Genomic DNA, 12,046 nt, shown 5'->3' on the forward strand with positions numbered 1-12,046 from the left:
TGGTATGTCACTCTAGAAACAAAGATACTCATGGTAACAAGATAATCATGGCAACAAATCACGAGATATAAGCACGGATACATCACAGGTGACAAACCTAACATGCTATGGATATCAAACAGTGACATACCAAAGGCAAACATGTTCATTGCATGTAGTTATAAAATACTATGCATATCCAATGACAATATCATAAAAGATAAGTCAAGAGGTACCCGCCTCCAATAGGAAAGATCCAATCAGTCCAAATCCGGACGTTAAGAAACTTGTCTCGCGTCAAGGTCCTGTGATAAATAGTATAATTTAGCTAAGTATAAACAAATAGCTAAATAAATTTCTAATCCATCGACCATCTAAGGTTAGTTTTATTAACCCTAATTACACCAAAAATCAACCAACATATTTAATTGTATTCATTAAGCCTTACCTCTGGATCACACAAAAGGAAGATCACAGCGATTAGGGCTTTCTCCAACAATGTCTGCAAAGGAAATCACCATATAAGGTCTACACAGGATTTAATATAATTAACCCTATGCTTACATAACAAAAGTAATACCAATAGCTCAAACCATCGAAATCATCAAGTTCATCTTCCCATACTCACCTCAACAGTAATTAACTTAACACCAACCTTACCCATATTCCCTGATGCCTCAACACTGCTCAAATCCTATAGAACTTACTGCCAAGATCCGGAGAAGCTGCTGTGAGAAATCAGTGACAAATACCACTGTTATCAGCCAACAAATCCAACATAAGATCCGGAGAAGCAGCTGGTGGCGCAGTAGGAAAAATTACCAGTCGGGTAGGCTGACCACAACCCAACCCAGAGGAGTTAGGGTTCGGATCCAGCAACAAGAGGGAACCTAGGACAAAGGAAGGAGTCGTCTAGGCACTGCACAGTGGAGGAGTCGGCTAGGCACTGCACAGTGGAGGAGTCGGCGTCGGCAGAGGGAGGACAGCCGGTTGCCGGTTGGGGTAGCGGTGACACTGTGCAAAACTAGGGCAGAGAGAAACGGGAGAAGGGCGTCGGCGGCGCTGGGATCCCCACGGCGACAGCGGCCTGGGTCGGTCCTGGTGGCCGGCAATGTCCCGTGCGGCGGCTAGGGCTGAGGAAGAGCGGCAGTGCTCGGCGTCGGCACCAGTGGGCATAGAGCAAGCTTTCGGCGATTTTAGGGCAGGGGAAAGCTTCGGCTCGGGTGGAGAAGAAGATGAAGAAAAGGTCTTCGGGTGTGCGGCTCGGGAGGAAGAAACCGCCGGCCGGCGGTTAGGGCCGGCGTCGGGCGCGAGAGAAGAAGAGTGGAGTGGATGAGGGCTCGGGCTCGGCACAGTAACGAGGAGAGAAAAAAAAATATAAGGAAAAAGAAAAGGGAAAAGGAAAAGAAAAATAAAACTTTTCCTTATTAAAATTGGGTAGCCTAAACAGGCTTTTTCGGACCCTATTTTTATCCCCGTTAACTCGTCCGTACGAGCTCCGAAAAATTCTTGAAAATGTCCAAAAATTTCAAAAATTCCCTTATTAATATTCGTCATTTTTCCGGTATTTTACATTCTCCCCACTAATAAAAATTTGGTCCCCAAATTTCAGTATTAACAGACAGAAAGTATAAATGCTGAACGGTAAACTAAATCATATACCTCAAGTGAAAAGATTGGGTATCGAGTCGGATAATATCCTCGAGCTTCCAAGTAACCTCCTCGTCAAATGATGATGTCATCCGACTTTAACCATAGTCTTGTTCCACCGACGCTCTTTCCGGTCTAGAATCACTGAAATCTTCTCATAAGTGACGTCAGGCTGAATAGGAACTAAGATATCTATCAGTACATGTGTCGTCGGGATATATACCTCATCAGCATAGACACATGGAATACGTCGTGAACGCCCGCCAAAGTTGGTGGTAGCGCTAAACGATAAGCTACCGCTCCAACCCTTTTCAAGATCTGGAAAGGTCCAATGTATCGCAGGCTAGCTTACCTCTGAGGTCAATCTCTTCACCCCTTTTCGTGGGTGAAACTCACAGAAATACATAGTCGCAAATGGAGAACTCTAAAAGTCTCAGACTCCGGTCAGCATAACTCTTCTAGCAGTCCTGTGCCTCTGACACTCTCCGTCTAATAGTACGGACCAACTCTGCCTCATACTAAGCTCTATGAGGTCCCAACAATTGGGCCTCACAGATTCTCATCCTGATCGACGACTGAGCAACTATGGTAACAAGAATACCCTGCTCGGTCTGTCCCTGCTCCTCAAGGTCAAACTCGAAGAAACCCTGAATCAAGTCTGTAACCACAACTCGGTGGCAAGCTAAAGTCCCTTTAGACTTCCGTCTAAGTACAACGACAACCACATTAGCTTTTCCCCAAATGATAGCTAATGGTACAATCAAAATCCTTCAGAAATTCCATCCATCTCCTCTGTCGGAGGTTAAGTTCCTTCTAAGTAAACAGATATTTGAGACTCTTATGGTCAGTGAGAATCTCAAATGTAACGCCATATAAAACAATGTCGTCAAATCTTCATGGCAAAAATAATGGCGACTTGCTCCAGATCATGTACAGGGTAGTTCTTCTCATGCTTCTTCAACCGACGAGAAGCATAGGAGACTACTCTATCGTGCTGCATCAAAATAGCGTCCAAACCCGGTAGAGATGCATCGGTATAGAGCACAAATTGTCCTCTCCGAAGGTAAAACCAAAATCGGAGCCGACACTAAACTCCGCTTCAGCTCCTAAAAGCTGGTCTTGCAAACCTCACCAGTGAACTTGCCTTTCACGATCACGTGTAAGTAGCATAACAACCGTGAGAAACCCTCAACGTATCTCGGAAATATCGAGCCAAACAAAGGAAGTTGCGAGCCTCTTATATCGACTCCGTCTACTCCCAACGGTAACAACCTCGATCTCCTGTGGAACCACGGTATACTCCTACTGGTGACCGTGTGTCCACATCATCATCACATAAGACAATCCAAATAAGCACTACTGATCATCACATATAGATGTTCTCATCGAAACATCTCTAGATCTAAGCAAAGGTGGTGTACGTGACTCACCTCGGATCCGTAATAAATCGCAACATTGTCAACAAAGACAATGGAAACCGATCCAAACATCCTCGAAATACCAGAATCATCGAGTCCCTGAAAACACCTAAGGCACGGTAAGCCTAAATGGCAAACCCCAAGACACATAACATCCGTATCACAGACATTCCTATCCATAAGATCTCTGACAATAAGTCTGAAATCTAATCACCAACAATATAAATCACCAAAGAATAGATCCACCAGTGTGAGAGCAATGCTCCATCACAGAAAACACCATATATGTGGGAGCAATGCTCTACCACAAGAAATCCTCAATATGTGGGAGCAACGCTCCACCACAAATAATCCGAAATATGTATCTGCAACAAATATGGGAGCAATGCTCCGCTACAAGCAATCCAAAATATATGGGAGTTACGCTCTACCACAAACAAACATAAGTGCCCAAAGCATCCAACTATCTAGCCAGAGACTGCATGAGGTCACTCTACCATAGATCTCTGTGGGTAGCCTAGGGTATAACTACCTAGTAAGCAAATCAAATCCATCGTCAACTCTATCAATCTCCTAGTGGATCATCTACCAATAGGAAAATTAGTTGACAGGTAATACAACAATCCGTAACTATGGATAAATCAATTACATCCGTAATCCAAAACATACATTATTCGCAAAATCTATATCGTCTATATGACACACTCAGACTACCTATCTATCTATGGTTTGACTTGTCAAGCCATTAGCATTTGGAAACATTTATGAACTTTTCTTCTCTGAACTTGTGATATGTAATACTACCATCAGCAATTGTCTAGAACAGAATACTTCACTCTGAGTTCTCTTGTAAGAACAAATTTTTGCTTATGCTCCTGTGCCTTAATATTATTGTAGTCCGAGGCAATTCAGTTCAATAAATCTTTAAGCTAAGCCAGTATGTATAACCCACAAACTAGTCTTTAATATTCGTGTAACCTCTTCAATTGATTGATCGCATGCTCTACCTCCAAAACCCTTTGCACATGTTCACAGTGGATACTACATCCAGGTCATATGGGCTGATCATTTATGAGATCATCATCCATCAACATCTTGTCCCTCGAACATGACGTATCATTTGATCCCAGGTAAAACTCAGTTATGGCTGTCAACAAGTAGCAATATTGTTTGCACCTTTAGAACTTTAACTTTTTTTTTTCTTTTTTTTTTTTTCTCTGCATGCATTGCTGAAATCCAAAAACGATGAATAACTATAACTAAAACTAAAACTAATGTATGCATTATGTAACTTTCCTTGTATTTTATCAAATACAAGTAGTGCAGACTCAGAAATGCATAATCACACATAGACATTTCTTTGGTGTGTCTATTTCTACTTATATTAGAGTCACATCATGTTTCACTAACGCTAATTCAATATTGATCCAATCATTCAAGCTACACATACTCAAATACTACTACACTAAAATAGTTAACAGATCGGGCACACAAAGAATGAAGACACTCCGGTGGGCTTGAACTATGGGGGTTATCATATAAGGGAGTACAAGAGGCTAGTTGAAAAGTTGATACATCTTACATCCATAAAGTTCAACATCTCATTCCTTATAAACATGATTAGCAAATTCCCGGACCCCATGTCACATCAGTTAGCAAGCAATTCAAGGAACCTCCAATCTCTGAGTCTCCTATAATTTTGATTATGGATACTTGAAGTTTGTGAATTATAACTACAGATCAACCAAGCATAATAAAGTTAAAAGGCAAGATGCAAATCATTGTGGTCAAGTTGAGTGCGACGATAGAATACAGAGGCATAACTCTTTCTATGTGTAACTTTTTACCAAACTAGTTAACAAAATTTGATGTAGGATTAATTATTCTTGAAGATCATCTTTATTAGCAAGCTAACTACAAGTTATAGATTTAAAGCTTAACCTTACTCTAAGTGCCTACCAACATCTTCTAACATCCTGTATCTGTTTCTAGAATTGCAAGAGGTAGCCCGTCAAAGCTCTACGATCATGGGTTGTATAGTTTCACTCGAGTGAAACAAGACATGTGATTGACATAATTAGAAGCAACTGCAATAGTTTATACCAAACTGAAACTACTTATACACAAGCCAATGCATTCTGGTCAATTTGATTAAGCAGGCATGCTTGGGCAAACTTCTTGATTGTTTTGACCTTGAGAAGGGAAACTGTTTTCCTTAATATGAACCCAACATAGGTAAATCGGTCCTCAACTACCCAAGTCAATAAGGATAAATAAGTTCTCTACTAACCGAAGCAACATGATATTTAGGAAATACTATTCACCACCCAACTATTACTGGTGGTATGGTAGAAAAATTCTATGAGTCTATAATCACTGATCTCTACTAAGGCTTGATGGACCTAATTAATGGTTGACCCAACACGTCACATATGGTATATACAACTAATTATGTACACCAGGTACAAACAACTAAACAAGTACATATTGTATCAACAACTAGCTCAGTACCAATAAAATGTATGATAATAGTATACAACTTACCTCCTATAGCTTGGAGATGTCCTGCTGCTGCCAGGTCCCAAAATCTGAAAAGTCACATCGAGAAGACTAAAACACGAAATTTGAAATACAGGAACATAAGACTCGTAAGCCGAGCTCTGATACCAAATAAAAATAAATTGGTATCAGATAAATTTCGAAAATCCAAAACACATAGCAAGTATCGTATACCTGCTCTGATACCACTAAATCATCATGCCCCGGAGGAGTCTCTGTCCGAAGAAATTTCGGCAGCATCTCCCCTGTACCGAAACTTTTCTACAAGCACTATATACCTCACCCGACCGGAATAATAACAATAAAAGAAAACAAACACCACGCAGCTAATATCAAATTCACCTCTGGCGATACAACCACACAATAATAAACAACCCATATGGTTGTACCAAAACCAAAACACAAAAAAACTGCTCCGGCTAGACTTACACAACCAATAACATAAATACGAAATACCACATAACAACGTCAACACTCCAAAAATAAAACAGAGTACAGAGCTAAACAAACTGACATAAAACAAACAAAACATACGTGAAACCGATAAGTCTTACGATGTGACGTGGGGACCAGCAGACGGATGCTCAGCGACACCATAAATAACACCTACCAGAAAATATAGAGTCCACGGGGTGAGTTCAACAACTCAAGAATACCAATAGACATGCCTAGTAAGATATATCTAACAAGAATGGAATACAGCTTTCTAATCATATATCTAGGAAAGATGCAAACCGAAAGGTAACTAAGGAAGCATACTCACCGGAACTCCTATCCAAACAAAAGGTGTCAAGAAAAGTGCCTAAATCCATATGCATGTCAAACATATGCATCCAACCAAATGCAGCAAAATAAATGCGGCACACAATCACAAGAAATAAATGCATCAATGCATATGATGTCAATGATCGTCCTCTGGTCACCGGCCCCACGCCACGTCACTCACACAAATGGCGAGCCGGTGGGTAGTGACAAGTGCACTTGGTCCATTGCTCGATGGAGTGGCCAGTGGACGGGATGGAGTACTCCGCCCCTGTGACCCCAAATCATAAATGGGGCTCAATGCTCTCAACTCCCGGTACACGATGGCGGGAGGAATCCCAACACGTGTCACACTACCCATGAGCGGACCAACGCGTCCAAACAAAGTCCCTGCCGCAACACGCTCGAATCGACCACTAACCCATGAGTGGTGGTGTGTGCATCCATGTAATCGATGTGCTCAACAACAATGGAGTCGACTATCGACATGTAATCATGATGCATGACACTAAGCATGGCAAAACCGATCAACATAACCATATCCATACATACAAAATGGGTACTGTAAAAGCGATGGTCACATACCAAGATCTAGAGTACGCAGATAGAATATCAATAACCCTATGTCCCGAACATAATAAGTATGGAATATCCTGATCAGCATAGAAAAATCCATATATACATAATATGGGTACCACAGTATCAGTAAGCCAAATCCACGGATCTAGGGTATACAAATCCTCTAAGGTATAACAACCTAGACCCAAATCATATCCCTCTTCCATAGCATATGTACCAACAATATACACAGAATAAAGAATCAGGGTCTAAACACCCGAATCATATGATATACAAATAGAGGTACACAAATCTGATATGGCACAAAAACCTAAGTATCAGATAATCTAGATATATAGGCCAGAAACAACAATCCAAATCCTAGTCCTAACCTCAGTAAGCATGGTATGTCACTCTAGAAACAAAGATACTCATGGTAACAAGATAATCATGGCAACAAATCACGAGATATAAGCACGGATACATCACAGGTGACAAACCTAACATGCTATGGATATCAAACAGTGACATACCAAAGGCAAACATGTTCATTGCATGTAGTTATAAAATACTATGCATATCCAATGACAATATCATAAAAGATAAGTCAAGAGGTACCCGCCTCCAATAGGAAAGATCCAATCAGTCCAAATCCGGACGTTAAGAAACTTGTCTCGCGTCAAGGTCCTGTGATAAATAGTATAATTTAGCTAAGTATAAACAAATAGCTAAATAAATTTCTAATCCATCGACCATCTAAGGTTAGTTTTATTAACCCTAATTACACCAAAAATCAACCAACATATTTAATTGTATTCATTAAGCCTTACCTCTGGATCACACAAAAGGAAGATCACAGCGATTAGGGCTTTCTCCAACAATGTCTGCAAAGGAAATCACCATATAAGGTCTACACAGGATTTAATATAATTAACCCTATGCTTACATAACAAAAGTAATACCAATAGCTCAAACCATCGAAATCATCAAGTTCATCTTCCCATACTCACCTCAACAGTAATTAACTTAACACCAACCTTACCCATATTCCCTGATGCCTCAACACTGCTCAAATCCTATAGAACTTACTGCCAAGATCCGGAGAAGCTGCTGTGAGAAATCAGTGACAAATACTACTGTTATCAGCCAACAAATCCAACATAAGATCCGGAGAAGCAGCTGGTGGCGCAGTAGGAAAAATTACCAGTCGGGTAGGCTGACCACAACCCAACCCAGAGGAGTTAGGGTTCGGATCCAGCAACAAGAGGGAACCTAGGACAAAGGAAGGAGTCGTCTAGGCACTGCACAGTGGAGGAGTCGGCTAGGCACTGCACAGTGGAGGAGTCGGCGTCGGCAGAGGGAGGACAGCCGGTTGCCGGTTGGGGTAGCGGTGACACTATGCAAAACTAGGGCAGAGAGAAACGGGAGAAGGGCGTCGGCGGCGCTGGGATCCCCACGGCGACAGCGGCCTGGGTCGGTCCTGGTGGCCGGCAATGTCCCGTGCGGCGGCTAGGGCTGAGGAAGAGCGGCAGTGCTCGGCGTCGGCACCAGTGGGCATAGAGCAAGCTTTCGGCGATTTTAGGGCAGGGGAAAGCTTCGGCTCGGGTGGAGAAGAAGATGAAGAAAAGGTCTTCGGGTGTGCGGCTCGGGAGGAAGAAACCGCCGGCCGGCGGTTAGGGCCGGCGTCGGGCGCGAGAGAAGAAGAGTGAAGTGGATGAGGGCTCGGGCTCGGCACAGTAACGAGAAGAGAAAAAAAAATATATAAGGAAAAAGAAAAGGAAAAAGGAAAAGAAAAATAAAACTTTTCCTTATTAAAACTGGGTAGCCTAAACAGGCTTTTCCGGACCCCATTTTTATCCCCATTAACTCGTCCGTACGAGCTCCGAAAAATTCTTGAAAAATGTCCAAAAATTTTGAAAAATTCCCTTATTAATATTCGTCATTTTTCCGGTATTTTACAGATAATCATTCATGTTGGTGCGGGAAGCATCCAACGATCGAACCTAAGTTTTGATAATGGCAAAGGATTCAAATTTAAGGTGTGTGTTGATCTAACATGTTGAATGAGTATTTCTGGAAAGTCCTAACTGCGGTTAGGTAGGTGAAAACCCTAGGGGGTGGTAACCCTAGGTTGAGAAAAGTCCTAGCTGCGGTTAGGCAAAGGGAAAACCCTAGGGGGCGGTAACCCTAGGTCATTGTAATGACCCGCTTTCTACTAACTAGGCTGTAAGGTCGGACCGTCACATTATGCTGTGCTAAACTATATCCATGACCATCACTAAGTCTAGGTGCGGAAGCTGTACTAATTAAAACTTTGCTAATCTCTTATCATTTCTTCATTCCATATGTGCTAAGGGGTGTAATCTAAACTATTCATGACATATTGTACATCTCCCATGGTCAAGGAACTGAACTAAGGGTCTTCCGGCTGTTGTCAGGCCTCCCAATCGATCCATGGATCGATTGAAATGGTCTAATCGATCCAGTGATCGACCCAGCATGCTACTGTATGCGGAACTTAGGTTAGATCGATCCAGTGATCGATCCAGCACGCTACTGTGCTCGGGCAATATTTTCCCAGAGCTTTTTGTTCGCGACAGAAGGCATCCGGATCGATCGGTTGATTGATCCAGGAGCATACTGTTCGCGGTACGAACTTCTCAATCGATCGGCTGATCGATTGAAAAGCCTCCAATCGATCAGCCGATCGATTGGGGTTTCTGATTTCGTACCAGAAGTTTGATTTCAGCACTATTTCGTGCCTCAATCCCACATACAAGTTCTAAAACAACTGAGAAACATTCTAACATCACATAACTAAGATTATGAGCATAAGTACTAACAATCTAAGCAAGTCTTTCATGATTCAAGGCATTAAAATAACTAGAAATGCGGAAAATAACATTATATAAAAACTAAAGTCTTAGTTTGCTAATTCCTCCTAGATCTTTATTCCAGGTTCCATCCACACACATCTTAGTGTACCACATGTGGGAAGATGCATTCTGGAGTATGTTTTCTGAACACTAGGAAGTGCTATGTTTCATGCTATGTTATGTTTCTTTAGTAGGTTTGTAGTGTAGCATTATGTTATGTTTCATGCTATGTTTTAAGGAAGGATATGCCATGATATGATTATGTTATGTTTCATGCTGTGTTTTAAGGAAGGATATACCATGATATGATTGTGTTATGTTTCATGCTATGTTTTAAGGAATGATATGCCATGATATGATTCTGTGATGTTTCATGCTATGTTTTAAGGAATGATATGCCATGATATGATTATGTTATGTTTCATGCTATGTTTTAAGGGATGATATGCCATGATATGATTATGTTATGTTGCATGATATGCTTAAAGAATATGATATGTTATGCCATGATTAGTTGAGATCATGTTAAGTTGAGACATTCTTTGATTATGTGTTGATTTTTGATTTTAGTGAGTAGGAAAGGAACTTACTGAGCCATGAGTGCTCATAGCTTACTTTCCTTGTACCACAGATAAAGGAAAAAGCTGGATGAGCTAAAGGAGCAGCAGGAGAGGCAAGGAGATGTGTGTGGCGGTGGCTAGGCAACCAAATAAGAACCTGCTTTAAGAACTTTTAAGAATTACACTTTGGTTTAGTAAATTGTAGTACTATATGGTTGACTTGATGTTATGTTTTTATTTATCTTGTTATCAGGTTATGAAACCATATTAGTGTAGTTCGGATTTTATTAAACCAAGAAAAATGATTTTAAGTCTTCCACTGTAATATGTACGTAGAGTATCGTCAGGTTGGTATCAGAGCCAAAGTTATTGCCAGCTCACTACACACACATCAAGCCTCCGACTTGCCGCTCCAAGTAAGAATGCTTATGTTTAATTTTCTTGTCATATGTTATGTTGATTTTCTTGTCATATGCTTATGCTTTATTTATTTATTTTTTTTCTTGTTATATTGCCTATGCTTTATTTTCGTTACTACATTGCTTATGCTTTATTTCCTTATGTTACATTGTTTGTCATTATATTCCTTATTTTTTTCCTTATGTTGTTTATGCTTTAGTTTCATATATTTGCTTGCTTATGTTTGATGTTTTATTCTATGCTTTTAGTTATAATTTAGATTAGGATTACATATAGGTAGTTTAGGAATAATACCAGAACAAATAGATAGAAACAAAACAGTACGTTAGATTGGCTTAAAAAAAAATGATAACCACTTACACTAGTCTAGTTGTCCTTATTTAGATAAACATGGTTAAGACACGCAATGCCCGAACCGAGAGGAAACAGTGGAATAACACAAAAAGCAAACCAAGTACCCTTAGTGTGCCACATGTGGAAGATGCATTCTGGAGTATGTTTTCGAACACTAGGAAGTGCTACAACTGCAGAAAGGAAGGTCATTTGGCAAGAAATTACCCTACTCTCCGGGCACTACCGCGTACCCGAATGATGAGTACCCTCGCATACGTTCACCAGTTGCCATAGAGGACAATCGCCAAGGAAGATTGGAGGCCCTCCCACTATGACCAATGCCGATCTACTCACTTACCGAGAAGACGTGGCGATAACGCCTCTGTTGTCACAGTCAGACACTTATTTACAACGTGTGCTGCGCAAAGTTTGAACGGGGCAACACACTCGTTCTCAACACCTTTTATGAAGAAGCTAGATATACCACTCGAACTCTAGAGGACACATTCTTAACAACCTTACCATCCGGGAGATTATGGACCACGTCGCAGGACTTCATTCGACGGATCGCAAGAGAACACTCCGTGACGATAGTACTTGATATGCGGGATTATGACATAATTTTGGGCATGGATTTCTTAAGCAAGTAAGCGCTCAATCGAGTGCCGAAAAGTGATTTTCCCGACTGAAATGGACCGAGTTTGAATTTTACGGAGAATCAAAAGAACGGAGAAGTTATTGCCATCTATTAAAGCACAAAGGATGTTAGATAAAGGATGTATGGGGTTTCTAGCGCACGTGGTTGATACCAATCAAGTCAAAGACCCAAAGTTAGAAGATGTCAGGGTAGTGTGCAACTATCCAAAAGTATTTCCTGATGAACTACCAAGATTGGCCCCTGATAGAGAGATAGAATTCGGAATCGAATTGA

At 41.1% G+C, this 12,046-nt stretch overlaps 2 long non-coding RNA genes across 2 annotated transcripts; both read right to left on the reverse strand.

Moving 5' to 3' along the window:
• Positions 1–223: 223 nt before the first annotated feature.
• Positions 224–1,322, reverse strand: LOC122000684. The gene is made up of 3 exons (XR_006117203.1): positions 802–1,322; positions 428–707; positions 224–284 (listed from the first exon to the last, which is right to left on the reverse strand). It is a non-coding gene; the product is annotated as an uncharacterized LOC122000684 (long non-coding RNA).
• A 6,230-nt stretch (positions 1,323–7,552) lies between these two features.
• Positions 7,553–8,311, reverse strand: LOC122000698. Its single transcript, XR_006117206.1, has 3 exons — positions 8,131–8,311; positions 7,757–8,036; positions 7,553–7,613 (listed from the first exon to the last, which is right to left on the reverse strand). It is a non-coding gene; the product is annotated as an uncharacterized LOC122000698 (long non-coding RNA).
• Positions 8,312–12,046: the final 3,735 nt, after the last annotated feature.

This window comes from Zingiber officinale, chromosome 1A (genome assembly GCF_018446385.1).
Source record: "Zingiber officinale cultivar Zhangliang chromosome 1A, Zo_v1.1, whole genome shotgun sequence".
Classification (NCBI taxonomy): domain Eukaryota; kingdom Viridiplantae; phylum Streptophyta; class Magnoliopsida; order Zingiberales; family Zingiberaceae; genus Zingiber; species Zingiber officinale.